The sequence below is a fragment of the Carex rostrata genome, chromosome 28 (genome assembly GCF_964058835.1).
Source record: "Carex rostrata chromosome 28, lpCarRost1.2, whole genome shotgun sequence".
NCBI classification, from domain to species: Eukaryota; Viridiplantae; Streptophyta; class Magnoliopsida; order Poales; family Cyperaceae; genus Carex; species Carex rostrata.
In genome coordinates, this window is record NC_135945.1 from 230,058 (window position 1) to 242,790 (window position 12,733).

Genomic DNA, 12,733 nt, shown 5'->3' on the forward strand with positions numbered 1-12,733 from the left:
CCAAAAATGAGAAAGCCCAATAAAGCGCGAACCAAACAGGATGTTAAATTGGACCGTGTTGCAATATAAACGGACTACACAAAACAGGATGTTAAATCAGTTAAGAAAATTAGACCGTGTTACAATATAAACGGGCTACACAAAACAGGATGTTGAATCGGTTAAGCGATCCGCTTATCAGACAGTTGAAATTTTGGATTAGAACTCCAAGCATAGAAGGAAAAATTGGAGTTGGAATCGAGATTGGTCTTTTGACCGTGAAATCAAAATCGGATGAAACGGTCATAATCAAATGAATCCGTCAAAATCGACCGAATCGGATCGGAACCTCTGACTTTTTTGCCAGAGCAAGTCTTCTCCTCAATAGTAGTTTCAACACTTATATTGACTTAGTTGATAATCAAAAAGTCTCTGGTTCGCGTAGGAGGAAAATAATTTGGAGAGTGGTATATGCGTGGTTCACGGTAGGCCAAGTGTACAGGTTTCTGCTCGGCCAAAATTTGAGTGAAATCGATTCTACCATTTCAGCCGAAATTTGACTGGAAGCAGTTTGTTTTAGCCAAATTGGATGAAAAAAATCACCCACCGTGTAACTCAACTTGAAATCAGATCGGTATAGCCCGATTTCGGTCCGGAACGGCTAATCTTTCCTTCTATGACTACAAGTATGCAGAAATTATAAAGTATAATATCTGATTATCCGCTTATCAGAAAATTATAATTTTTGACTCGAACTAAGAGTATAATTAAGAAACAAAATTCATGAGATTTATCAACAAATAATGCCCGTATACACACATTATTGACTATAATATCTGATCACCCAATACTCTCGCAGATAGTGATAGAATTTTGCAGTGTATATTCTCTCTTCCTTATTTGTTCCATTTAATTATGTCATAATTAATTCACAAGTTAATAAATGAAAAATTCTCACTTCTGTACCGGTCTTTAATGTGAAATGTCGCCTAGGACTGGTACAGCAATAGCCTTCAGATGCTGGGCCATGGCTATTGTTCCCTCATACTTTTCTGACATGTTGACCCCACAATTCACCTCCTCTTCTGACAGCTTCCAATCAAACCGATGCAACAAGGACCCCAACATCAAGTGTATCATTCTGTATGCGAGTGGCAAACCGGGGCAAATTCGCCGGCCAGCACCAAATGGTATTAACTCGAAATTACGACCCTTGAAATCGATCTCCTTCTCCAAGAACCTCTCTGGCAAGAATTTCAGTGGATCGATCTGGCCATGTTGTTTCGTCCCGACCAATGGCCCATATGTTGACTAGCAGCTACATGTGATGAAGCAAGTCAGTAAGGAAAAACAAGTTTTTTATTAAGGGAAAATTGTGAGAATGCCACTCAAAAACCTTGAAATTGGGAGAATGCCACTCCAAACTTGGAAATTGAGAAAATGCCATCATAAACTTGATTAATTTGTGAAAATGCCATTTATACTCTATTTTTATACTATTTTGATATACATATTTCTATATTTCCAATTTTACCCTTTATACAACTAAATTTATTTTGCCACTGCAGTTCACAAACGCCTCCTCTTCATTTCACCTACGACAGTACAACTGGAACCCTCTCCCTCGCATTCGTCTCCACCCTTGGTTCCTCTTCCGGTTGGGTTGCATGGGCGAAACCCCTCTATCTCCGCCTGGATCAACGCCTCTTAGTGCGAAACCCCTCTATCTCCGCCTCTTCTTCTAATCGCCAAACCCCTCTATCTCCGCTTGGATCAACGCTCGTCAGATCAGTCTCGCGTTGGCCTCACCTCGGCCTGTGCCAGTGGTCGTCTCTCCTCCACCTTGCAAGGAATCAAAAGAGCACCATGTAAGTCTCTCTCTCCCTCTCTATCATAGGTGAGTGAAAGATCTTGGTATTTTTGTTGAACTGAGTGAAAAAATGTGCTTTCTGCAGTTACACGGAGTCACAATGGAAAGGCATCTAAAAATGGAGAAATTGCTGAAAATGGTAAAACTAGGCTGAAAATGAAGAACATATGAAAAAAAAAAAGACTGGTATGTATTTCTTTGTTACAACAATTGGTGGATACAAACTGTTTAACTGAATTTTTATAAGAAAAATTGCAGTTATGAGTACCATGCCCTTTGAACATTGGGTCATGTTAGGAAAAAGGTACCAAATTTGAAAACCAATTTATTTGCTACATGCTGATCCGAATCAATCAATCAAATAATTAATTAATTAATTAATCTGTTTGTTTGTTTATTTATATATTTATATATGCATACTTCTTTGGTTATTATATTGCCTAATTAAGGCTATTTAGAGCTTAGCTAGTGCTTGCAAACCATTTAAACTACATAATTCTTGAAAATCCAGTTCTGTTACAATTTCACACAATGTACCTGTCTGGTGATACCAGTAACAGCAGGGTAACCAAAGATATCCCATAACTGGTAGTGTTCTTTCACAATGCAGTTATAACTGAAATGAACGATTTGTGGATATATGACAAGGATTGAAGAGGTGAAGAGACCACTAAAGAGGTAGGTTTCGAGCCTTATGTGAGGATGAATTTTCAGTTATGAAGAACTCGGCAAGTTTTGTGAAGCATCAGGCAAACCCAAAGGTGGCGCCAGTTATAGCCAAGATGATGGGTAAATTTGGCGGTTCGACCTAGGAAAATATTGCGAACTTAGTTTTTGTGATGAAATGATTTTTGGTTTTGTAAAGACAACTTTTATTGCTTGAGATCAGCATAAGTTTTGAGGTTGTTTTATTTGTATTTGAATTTGAACTGTCTGCTTCAAAGCATGTTTCGTTTTCTAGAATGCTTGTTGTTACTGTTTCAATATGGTATGCTTTTAAATTGATATTGTCATATGACTTTTTCTTGTATATTATTGCTGTTTAGATTTTTGCAATGAAATGAAGTCTCAAATGTGCATTTTTTTGTTCGTGTACCATTATGCCAAATTTGAAAAATAATTGTAGTGTCCTAAAAAAACTAAAGATACAACATACACTCTTGAAAATAATATATAATGTAAATTCTCTACAGCATTAAACACCATGTATAAATACAGCATTAAACACCATGTATAAATGACATAATTTGTTAATACTTTGCATATTTTGAGTTCAGTGTGATGAAGCAACTCAAAACAGTAAATACCAACTCAGAAGGAAAGACCATATGTTGACTAGAAGCTACATGTGATGAAGCAAGTCAGAAGGAAAAACAAGTTTTTTATTAAATGAAACATAGAATACCATAGTACTATATCAATACAATTTGCAGGATTTGAGAGAAGTAAGATGAATTTTCAAATTTCCATTTTTTGTCTCATTTACATCACAATCCCAATGTTGGGGAGACCTAACATGCTGTTGTAGCCTGCTATTTGAAATTAAGTAAAGAGTGTTAATAATATGTACTTGGAAGTATAATTTGCTGAAGTCACTCTTAAAATATAACTACCAATGCTTTCCTGACTCCTGAGTACATCAATGCAACTGCTAAAATAGTCTAATAAAATAAAACAAATGTATATTGACCCAAAATAAAATCCTGTTGTCAACTCTAACAGTTTATTGTCTTTATAACCAAAAATATAATCTCTAGTTCTTTACCTTAGCACCCTTAGGGATCAAATAATCGCCTAATTCGACGGTTTCTTGAGCACGACGTGGAAGAAGAAATGGCGCTGGAGGATGCAGTCGCAAAGTTTCTTTAACGACTGCTTGGAGATAGGGGAGTTGGCCAATATCAGACTCCTCCATTTCTCTCTCTGGGCCGATGACTGATGCCAATTCGTTGCGTACCTTTGCCAGTGTTACAGGATTTTGCAATAACTCGGCCATTGCCCACTCTACAGTACTTGAGCTTGTGTCAGTTCCAGCCGTAAATAAGTCCTGATGCCAGGATAATCAATTAAAATTTTGAATGCATCATTTAACAAGAGTGAAATAGAGTCAGTGTTGACATGCTTACCTAACTACATAATTATTAGCTGACAAATAAAATTAAGAAAAGTAGATTATTTTTTCCATATAATACAGTCCTTAAAATATGAACAAGTGGAAGAATTGTTACTGCAAATACGGATTTGAGCGGTGCTTGGAAATCTCGACCCCCTTCCTGTAGTTCACTATCAAGCAATACATCCAAGAAATCATTGTGGCCAATAGAACCCTCTTCCCTATTCTTAATTCGATGGTCGATCTGCTCATCAAAAATTTTATGTAAAATTTTGATAAGAGTGTCCATTTTTCGCTGTACACCCATCAGATCTAGTGGGGTAAGCACTGGGAAGAAATCAGATACATTTGGGCATCCTGCACACTCCATGATGCTTTCAACCAACTTCTTGAACTCTTGTAATGAATCCGAGTCAAAGCTGGCAAGGTTAGTTGAGAATATAGTGCTTGATAGTAAGTTTAGGGTGGAAGTAAATGCCACCCACCTGATCTCTACTGGAGCCCCCTTTAGAAATAAGTCAAAATTAGATTAAAATCAAACATTAAATTAGATACATGGTACCAGCCAGTTGTTTGGTACAGATGAAAGACCTTTCTGTTCCTATGACAGATGAGTTTCGCCCATTTTGTTTTTTAAAATAACAAAATATTGATGCTTCGATTTTTTCGATTACAAAGTTTAAAATATTCGGGGAGCGAATGGGCTTAGACAAAAGGCGATTGTCCAGGCGATAGAAAAAGCGATCCAAAAGAAAAACAACAACAAAAAAAAAACGCAATAAAAATGGATCGACAGTACTCGCAGGCTTCGTCCCGTAACCTAGCCCGGCTCCAGATGGCCTTCCAGAGAGTGAGTGCTGGGCTTGTTAGCCCAATCAAAGCTCCGATGGGCTCAACAATGGTGCAAGAGGAATCTCGTATGCCTAGTTTTAAACAAGTTGTGCTGACACCGACAGATCCGCCTCTGGATCTTCCGAAACAGGTTGCAACTAGTTCAGTGTGGCGAGAATCCAGATCTGCTCTAATCAGACGGCGATTTGAAGAACTGAGAAGACGATCTACCACAGCTAATCCCGTCTGCTTCAAATGCGGAGCTCGAGGACATCAATCGGTTGAATGTCGCAACGCTTGGCTTTGTCTCGTGTGTAACAAGCATGGACACTGGTCCAAAGGGTGTAGCGAGGGGCGCTCTTCTCCTCCTATATCTACTGTTCAGTCACCGAGGGACGGAGCTCTGGAAACTTCTTCGCTCATGGTGGGAATACACAATCTAATTCTCCTCTTTAACTCCACGCCAGCATCTGAAATCGTGCTGCAAGATTTTCAAAGGAGCTTCATTCTCTCTGATATTGCCAAATGGGGTGCTGATAAGGTTGATCAGGTGATTTCGCAAACATTTGACAACCTTCCATGGAAGATCACCATTTTTGATGCTGGTAAGTACCTGGTGCAAGCCCCGACTCTAGCCTGGCAACAGTCGCTTACCCGCTCAGGGATTTTGTGACGGACGGGGTCAAATTCCCTGTTGTACCATGGGAACCGAAGTACAGTGAAGGGAAGAAACTCACCTCTCTATGGGTGAAGATCCATGGTTACCCCCATCTGCTTTGGCAATGGCATGAAGTTGACAAAATGCTGAATCCACTGGGTGCAGTTTTGCTGGAGATGGACCCTGGTGCGGGTCAGCGTTGCAATTGGAAATTTGTCAGAGCCCGATTAGGCATCTGCGATCATGCTCTCCTCCCAACCAAGCATTGGATGATGACTCGGGACCCCTCCGGGTATGTTTCTTGCCATGATCTGTTCTTTGAAGTTGAAACTGAGAGAAATGATACTAGTAAGCCAAACAAAGGAGGAGTGAAGATTAGGGGCGCTGGTACTGGACCCAATGGCAAAGGCGGACCCAAAGGGCACAGTAACAAAGGTACTGGTAACCAACCCCCTCCCCCTCCTCCCCCTCCTCCAACTGGTGCGCCTGATCCAATGGAAGGCGTGACTGAAGGGGCTGACAAAGGCAAGCAGGTAGCCCCCGAGTCAGGTTGTCATGCTGATAACCTGGACTTTCAATCTGAGGATTACACGTCTGATGAGGATGACGGTCTGTTAGCTTACTTCAACCAGTATTATGGTAGTACACAAGGGGTTACACTGGGAGTCTCTCCACCCCCAAATCCTGAACCTCGGCCTACTGCCACCGCATCTCAACCATTAGACAATGAAGAAGAACCCTTACAGCAAAGACCTTCTCCAATATCAGTTGGTAGTCCCAAATCTACTGTCCGACACCCCTCTGCTCAGGCTAGGAGTAAGAGTGTTGGCGCTTCCCCTCCTCGAGGAAGGAGTCTCCTCAGGCAGCCGGGGGGGAGTCGATCTCACAAAGTGGCTTCGGGCACTCGGCTGAACGGAGTGGACTGCACACCCAAGTGCCCTATTCCCCACCGACCCCCAAGCCCAACCGGTGCTAGTCCTGACAAGCCTATCATCATTCCTGACCCTGACCTGATCCCTACTCCTACCATCTCTCAAGAACATGCCATTCGGGCTACCTTTCAAATACCAAGGAAGAGTTTGCGTCTCCAATCGCAAACATGCCCTACTTCTGTTCTCACTAAGGCCAAGAAAAGGGCTAGGGAAAAAGGCGAAAGTAGTGTAGCTAGTGCAGGTATACCTTTAATCACTAATTTTCCTTTTAGTAGACTAACTAATGATCAAGTAGTAGACTTGTTTAGGGTATATCAGATACAACTACGATACTCGACTAGTGATCAACTTACCATGATTTCTGCTATAAAACAGATGGATAGGCCTAGATTTGAAGTGGTAGTTAAGGAGTTACTTGTTAGAACTAAATCCTCATCTACCAACCAGCTTGTAGTAGTCGATCAGCTAGATAATATAGGTGTTGAGAACTCATTAGTGAACTCATGAATTTAAATTTGTTGAATTGGAATGTTAGGGGACTAAATTCTCCTAAGAAGAGACAGATTTTACACGATCTTCTCCTTAAGGAACATATAGATATAGTGATGTTGCAAGAAACTAAAAAGGGAGATTTTTCTATTAGAATTCTTAGACAAATCTCCCCTAATTTAGATCTTTGGTGTTGGGTTCCATCACAAGGTAGCTCAGGGGGTATTCTTTTTGGGGGGGATAGCAATAAAATCAAAATGATTTCTTGGACAGCCCATCGGTTTTGTTTAGATGTTCATATCGAAAATAAACTCGATTCTCAGGTATGGCAAATTACTATAGTTTATGGTCCTGTAGATAGATCACTCAAAATTTTGTTATGGGAGGAATTAGACCAGGTTAGAGCAAATTCAAATGCCAAATGGGTACTCTGTGGAGATTTTAATGTCATCCGAAATAGGCATGAAAAATCAGTCCCAAATTTTGATATTAGATCGAGTAGTCAATTTAATGCTTTCATTGGTAGACATAATCTCATAGAGTATAAATTAGAAAACAGGAAGTTTACATGGTCCAATGGCCTCCGGTTTGCATTGTTAGATAGATTTTTCACAAATATTGCTTGGGATAATTTCTATCTGTCTAGCTTCATACAAGATAGTACTAGTTTTGGATCGGACCATTGTCCATTAATTCTGCACACATCCAATCTACCTATTAAAACTCCTCATACATTTTGGTTTGACCCATCTTGACTTGAACAAGAAGGGTTTAGACAATTAGTTGAACGATGGTGGAATGAATTTCCACTAGACTTCAATGACCTGGCTAATAGTTGGCAGGAAAAACTGAAATTTATGAAGAGGAAAATATCTGGATGGGCTCGCAACCTATATGGGAAAAAGAGGGATAAAATGGACTTAAATAGTAGGTTACATGAGTTAGAGTTAATTCAGGATAGTAGACCCTTCTCTAGTGAAGAATATGAGGAATGGGTACATTGTAAAACTCAACTCGAAAACTTATATTTAGAAGAGGAACATTACTGGGCTACTAGGGCCAAACAGCGCTGGTTAGAGGAAGGCGATAATAATACCCGATACTTTCATACCATAGCCTCTCATAGAAGGAAGACAAATAGGATTAATACTTTAGATATCAATGGGCAACCTAATTCTAATATTAGAGATATTAAAAACATGTAGTTGATTATTATAAATCCATTTTGGGGTCAGAAGGCATAAAATTTGGTTTCCTGCACTCCGACTTTTGGCCTTCAGATTCCAAAATTACAACTGCTGAAAATTCCTAATTAATTCTTCCTTTCACAGAATCTGAAATCAAATTAGTTGTTTTTGATTGTTCTTCCTCTGGGGCCCCGGGCCCAGATGGGTTTACATTTTTGTTTTATCAATCTTTTTGGGAGTTGCTTAAATCAGACTTGTTTTCGCTGTGCCAAGGATTTCATAGTCAAACATTAGACTTGCACAAACTTAACAAGTCTATTATCTACCTCATTCCCAAAGAACAGGATGCTTCTCTCATCAATAAATTCCGTCCCATTAGTTTAGTTAATTGATGCTTTAAGATCTTATCTAAAATACTTACAAATAGGTTAGACAGTATCATGGTCCGATTAATTGATTCTAGTCAATCAGCCTTTCTCAAAGATAGATATATTTTAGATAATGTTCTCATTAGCCAAGAAATTATACATTCCTGTCAAATTCGTAATCAACCAGGTGTCATCGTTAAGGTTGATTTTGAGAAAGCATATGACACCATACATTGGGCATACCTATTAGAAGTGTTAAAACTTAGAGGGTTTAGTGATACTTGGATTAAATGGATTTCTGCTTGGTTACATAGCTCCCAATCGTGTATAAATGTAAATGGGGAACTCACACAGTATTTCTACTGTAAGAGGGGAGTACGGCAAGGGGACCCCCTCTCCCCTTTCCTTTTTATTTTAGCTGCCGATACATTGAGTCAGCTTTTTACAAAAGGTAGACATGCTCATTTGCTTAAGGGTTTAGGTCCCGCTTGTCAAAATGGGTATTCTGTTACCAACTGTCATTACGCAGACAATACCATTTTGTTTTTAGAGGCTGACCCAACAAATGTTGAATATGCTTGGTGGACTATGTTGGTATTCGAGGCCATTTCAGGTATTAGAATGAATTTACACAAAACTGAATTGTTTACTATTAATTATACTTTAGGAGATCAATTAGCAGAATTGTTTAGATGTAAACATGCTGATTTCCCTCTTAGATATCTCGGCTTGCCTCTTCACAAGGCTACCCTTACTAGAAAAGATTGGGATTTTTTAATTGCAAAGGTAGAACAGAGATTACAAAATTGGAAAGGTCAATTGCTTTCCATCGGGGGGAGAATTACTTTGATCAATTCAGTTTTGTCTTCCATCCCTCTGTATACCCTTTCCATTTATAAAATTCCTCAATATGTGCTCCAAAAATTGGATAGAATTAGATGTCGGTTTCTATGGAAGGGACTTCTAAGAGTAGGAAAAAATATGCATTAGTCAATTGGCCTTTGGCTTGCATGGCCAAGGATGTAGGTGGGTTGGGGATATTAAACCTCAAACAAATGAATATAGCTTTGCTCCTTAGGTGGTGGTGGAAATTTCAGGATCATGGTTATACTAGTTTATGGAAAACAATTATTAGTGTTAAATACTACTCTACTCCAGCTCTTCCTCACTCCCCATTTTGGAAAGCAATTCTAGCATTACACTCTATAGGTACATGCAGTGTAGTTTATCACCCAGGTACACACTCTCAACTCAACTTTTGGACAAATCCTTGGAATAATGAAATTCCATTAAAATTCCTTTATCCACAATTGTATGACATTTGTGCTTCTAAAAATGTTTCACTTGGAGATGTTATTTCTTCTCAAGGGGCAGCAGTTAAGTTTCGTAGGCAATTTGATTCTATCACTCTCTTGGAATGGAACTCTATTCTACATTCCCTTAGTTCTTTCTCCTTCACTCATTTATATGACAAGTTTGCTTGGAAATGGGAGGCTTCTGGACTGTTCTCTGTTAGATCCATATATAAAATTCTGAATTTTCGGGGAATCTACTTTCCTAATCCAATGATATGGTGGCAGCTGCCTATTCCTTACAAAATTCAAATTTTTATGTGGTCGGTAGCTAGGAACCGAATATTAACCAAACATAATTTGTGTAAAAAAGGATGGGTAGGCAATACCTCCTGCCAATTCTGTTCTGACATAGAAACTACTGAACACTTATTTCTTAAATGTAGATTAGCACAACATATGTGGTTTTGGATGGGTAAGAGCCAAGATCAGTTCTATACATGGTCTAGTGTTACGGACATCATCAACTTTGCTCTCTCCCTACCTAAACACTCTCAAACTGCTTTCCTTATCATGTTTAGTGCCTTGTGTTGGACCATATGGAAACTTCGCAATGAATATTGTTTTCAAAATACTAAGAAAAAATCTTTTCGATCTATTGTACTAATGGTGGTTTCTCTTATAAATTATTGGACAGGGAATATTAAAAAGCATATTAGAGAGATGGTGGTTGCTGATTGGTTGCCCCAGGAGATTGAGGTGGTGCCCCAGCAAATTTGGGATCCATCTGACACCTGTGATGGAAATGCGCTCCAAATAGTGGTGTATAAGCCTACTGATGATGAGGATGCTGCCCCAGCCCCATTTGTTGCTTAAGTGCTTTCAAGACATTTATAATCTATCTAAAATGTCTACATTAGTTAGCCTTGCTAAGACATCTCTTTTGCAATTATTTTGTTGGTTAGCTACGTTTTTTGCTTGTTTAAAATCTAAGAACTGGGTTGAATGTGTTTGTATTTTGTTTCTTTAATGAAACGGCCGGCAAAGAAGCCTTTTATCAAAAAAGAAAAATATATTGATGCTTCCTGGAATAGTTGTTCAAAATAAATGAATCCCAATGAGGGTTCAACTCTTGATATCACTCACAAAAAGAAAAGAAGGTCGACTCTGGAAGGATTTTCTTCACTTAAACAATTGCAAAAATTCGAATTCTGAATTAGAGAAGGTCAGATTCAAGTACCTTTTCAGCGGATTTAGAGACAAAATCCATTAATTCTTGCACCTTTTGCCTTCTAAGTAACAAATGAGAATCAAGCCTTTAAGTAGTGAATAACTCAGTTGTACAAAGTCGGTGCAGGGACCGCCACCGTGGACCCGGTGGAAGCCATCCTATGGACCACTCATGGTGGGCTTGTACCCGTATTGCATCAGGCTCGTGCCGGCTAGCTAATGCGAGGTCATGATTTTGAAAAATCTTCTTCGCATATTCATGAGAGGAGACGATGATGGTTGTTACTTGGCCTAATTGGAGGGAGAATATGGGTCCTATTGAATTTTAAAGTGGAACAGAGAATGAATTAACAGTGGTTTTATTTATTGTTGTATATTAGTACAAGGTCTATACATGAGTATTTATAGTATAAAATCCAACTAGCCGTTGTGCTATTTCCTAAATTACAATGTCTATAATATGCATCCTAATTGTGCCTTAATTACAAAGATTTACTAGCCGTTACTAAGATTCAGCTAGGTACCAAAAATAGCTCAACAGCTATATACTTGGAGGCTAGTTTATTTGTTGCCTAAACTGCCAATGATGAATATTCTGAGGCAGATTTCTTTATTCTCCAATACTCCCCCTCAAGTTAGGTTCGAATAAATTAGTTAAGCCCAACTTGCCAAGTATGTTTAGATGACTGGCTTTGTCGAGTGCTTTAGTAAAGACATCTGCCAGTTGCTCTTTACTTCTAACAAATGGAGTTTCTATTTCTCCCGACTGTACTTTTTCTCTCACAAAGTGACAGTCGACCTCTATATGTTTTATTCTTTCATGGAACACTGGATTGGATGCAATGTGTCGTGCAGCTTGATTGTCACAGTATATTTTCATTGCTCCTATGTGCTCCATCTTCATATCGCTAAGCAGTTGCTTGATCCAGATGAGCTTACTTGCAGTGGATGCCATGACTCGATATTCTGCTTCCGCACTTGACCTTGCCACAACATCCTGCTTCTTGCTCTTCCATGTAACCAAGTTACCACCTACGAAGGTACAAAAGCCGGTGGTTGATTTTCTGTCGCAGCTACCAGTCCAATCTGCATCAGAAAAACCAACCACATCATTAGAATTATTTTTTTTCATCCAAATTCCTTGACCTGGAGTGCTTTTAAGATATCTTAGTATTCTATCAATTGCACTCAAGTGACTAGTCCGTGGAGCATGCATAAATTGGCTTATAACACTAACTGCAAAGGCAATATCAGGTCTGGTAACTGTAAGGTAAATTAACTTGCCTACTAACCTTTGATATTGTCCTATATCAGGTAGTGTTTCACCATCTTCAATTCCAAGTTTAATATTGGTTTCCATTGGAGTATTGGTTGGTTTAGCTCCTAATTTACCAGTTTCTTTTAATAAGTCAATGACATATTTTCTTTGGGATAAAAATAAGCCTTTACTTGAGTGAGCTATTTCTATTCCAAGAAAATATGAAAGTTTTCCAAGGTCCTTAATATCAAATTCCTCCTTCAAATATGTTTTAACTTTTTTTATTTCCTCATTATTATTTCCAGTGATGATAATATCATCTACATAGACAAGAATAATGATGGTGCAATTTTGTGAATGTTTAACAAACATGGAGGAATCAGCTATGCTTTTATTAAAATTAATTCTTAAAAGAGAAAAGCTTAGTTTGGCATACCATGCTCTTGGTGATTGCTTTAGACCATAAATTGCTTTCTTTAACTTACACGCTAGTGTTGGATTCGATGCATCTTTGTGACCTGGAGGA

General features: G+C 38.8%; 2 pseudogenes across 3 annotated transcripts in view; both read right to left on the reverse strand.

Annotated features, from left to right (window-relative positions):
* Positions 1-12,733, reverse strand: part of LOC144545816 (L-type lectin-domain containing receptor kinase SIT2 pseudogene) — a 95,675-nt pseudogene that overhangs the window by 73,629 nt on the left and 9,313 nt on the right. The window lies entirely within an intron of this gene.
* Positions 770-11,259, reverse strand: LOC144545818 (geraniol 8-hydroxylase-like; annotated as a pseudogene). The gene is made up of 4 exons (XR_013508597.1): positions 10,960-11,259; positions 4,078-4,467; positions 3,615-3,896; positions 770-1,297 (listed from the first exon to the last, which is right to left on the reverse strand). The product of XR_013508597.1 is annotated as a geraniol 8-hydroxylase-like (transcript).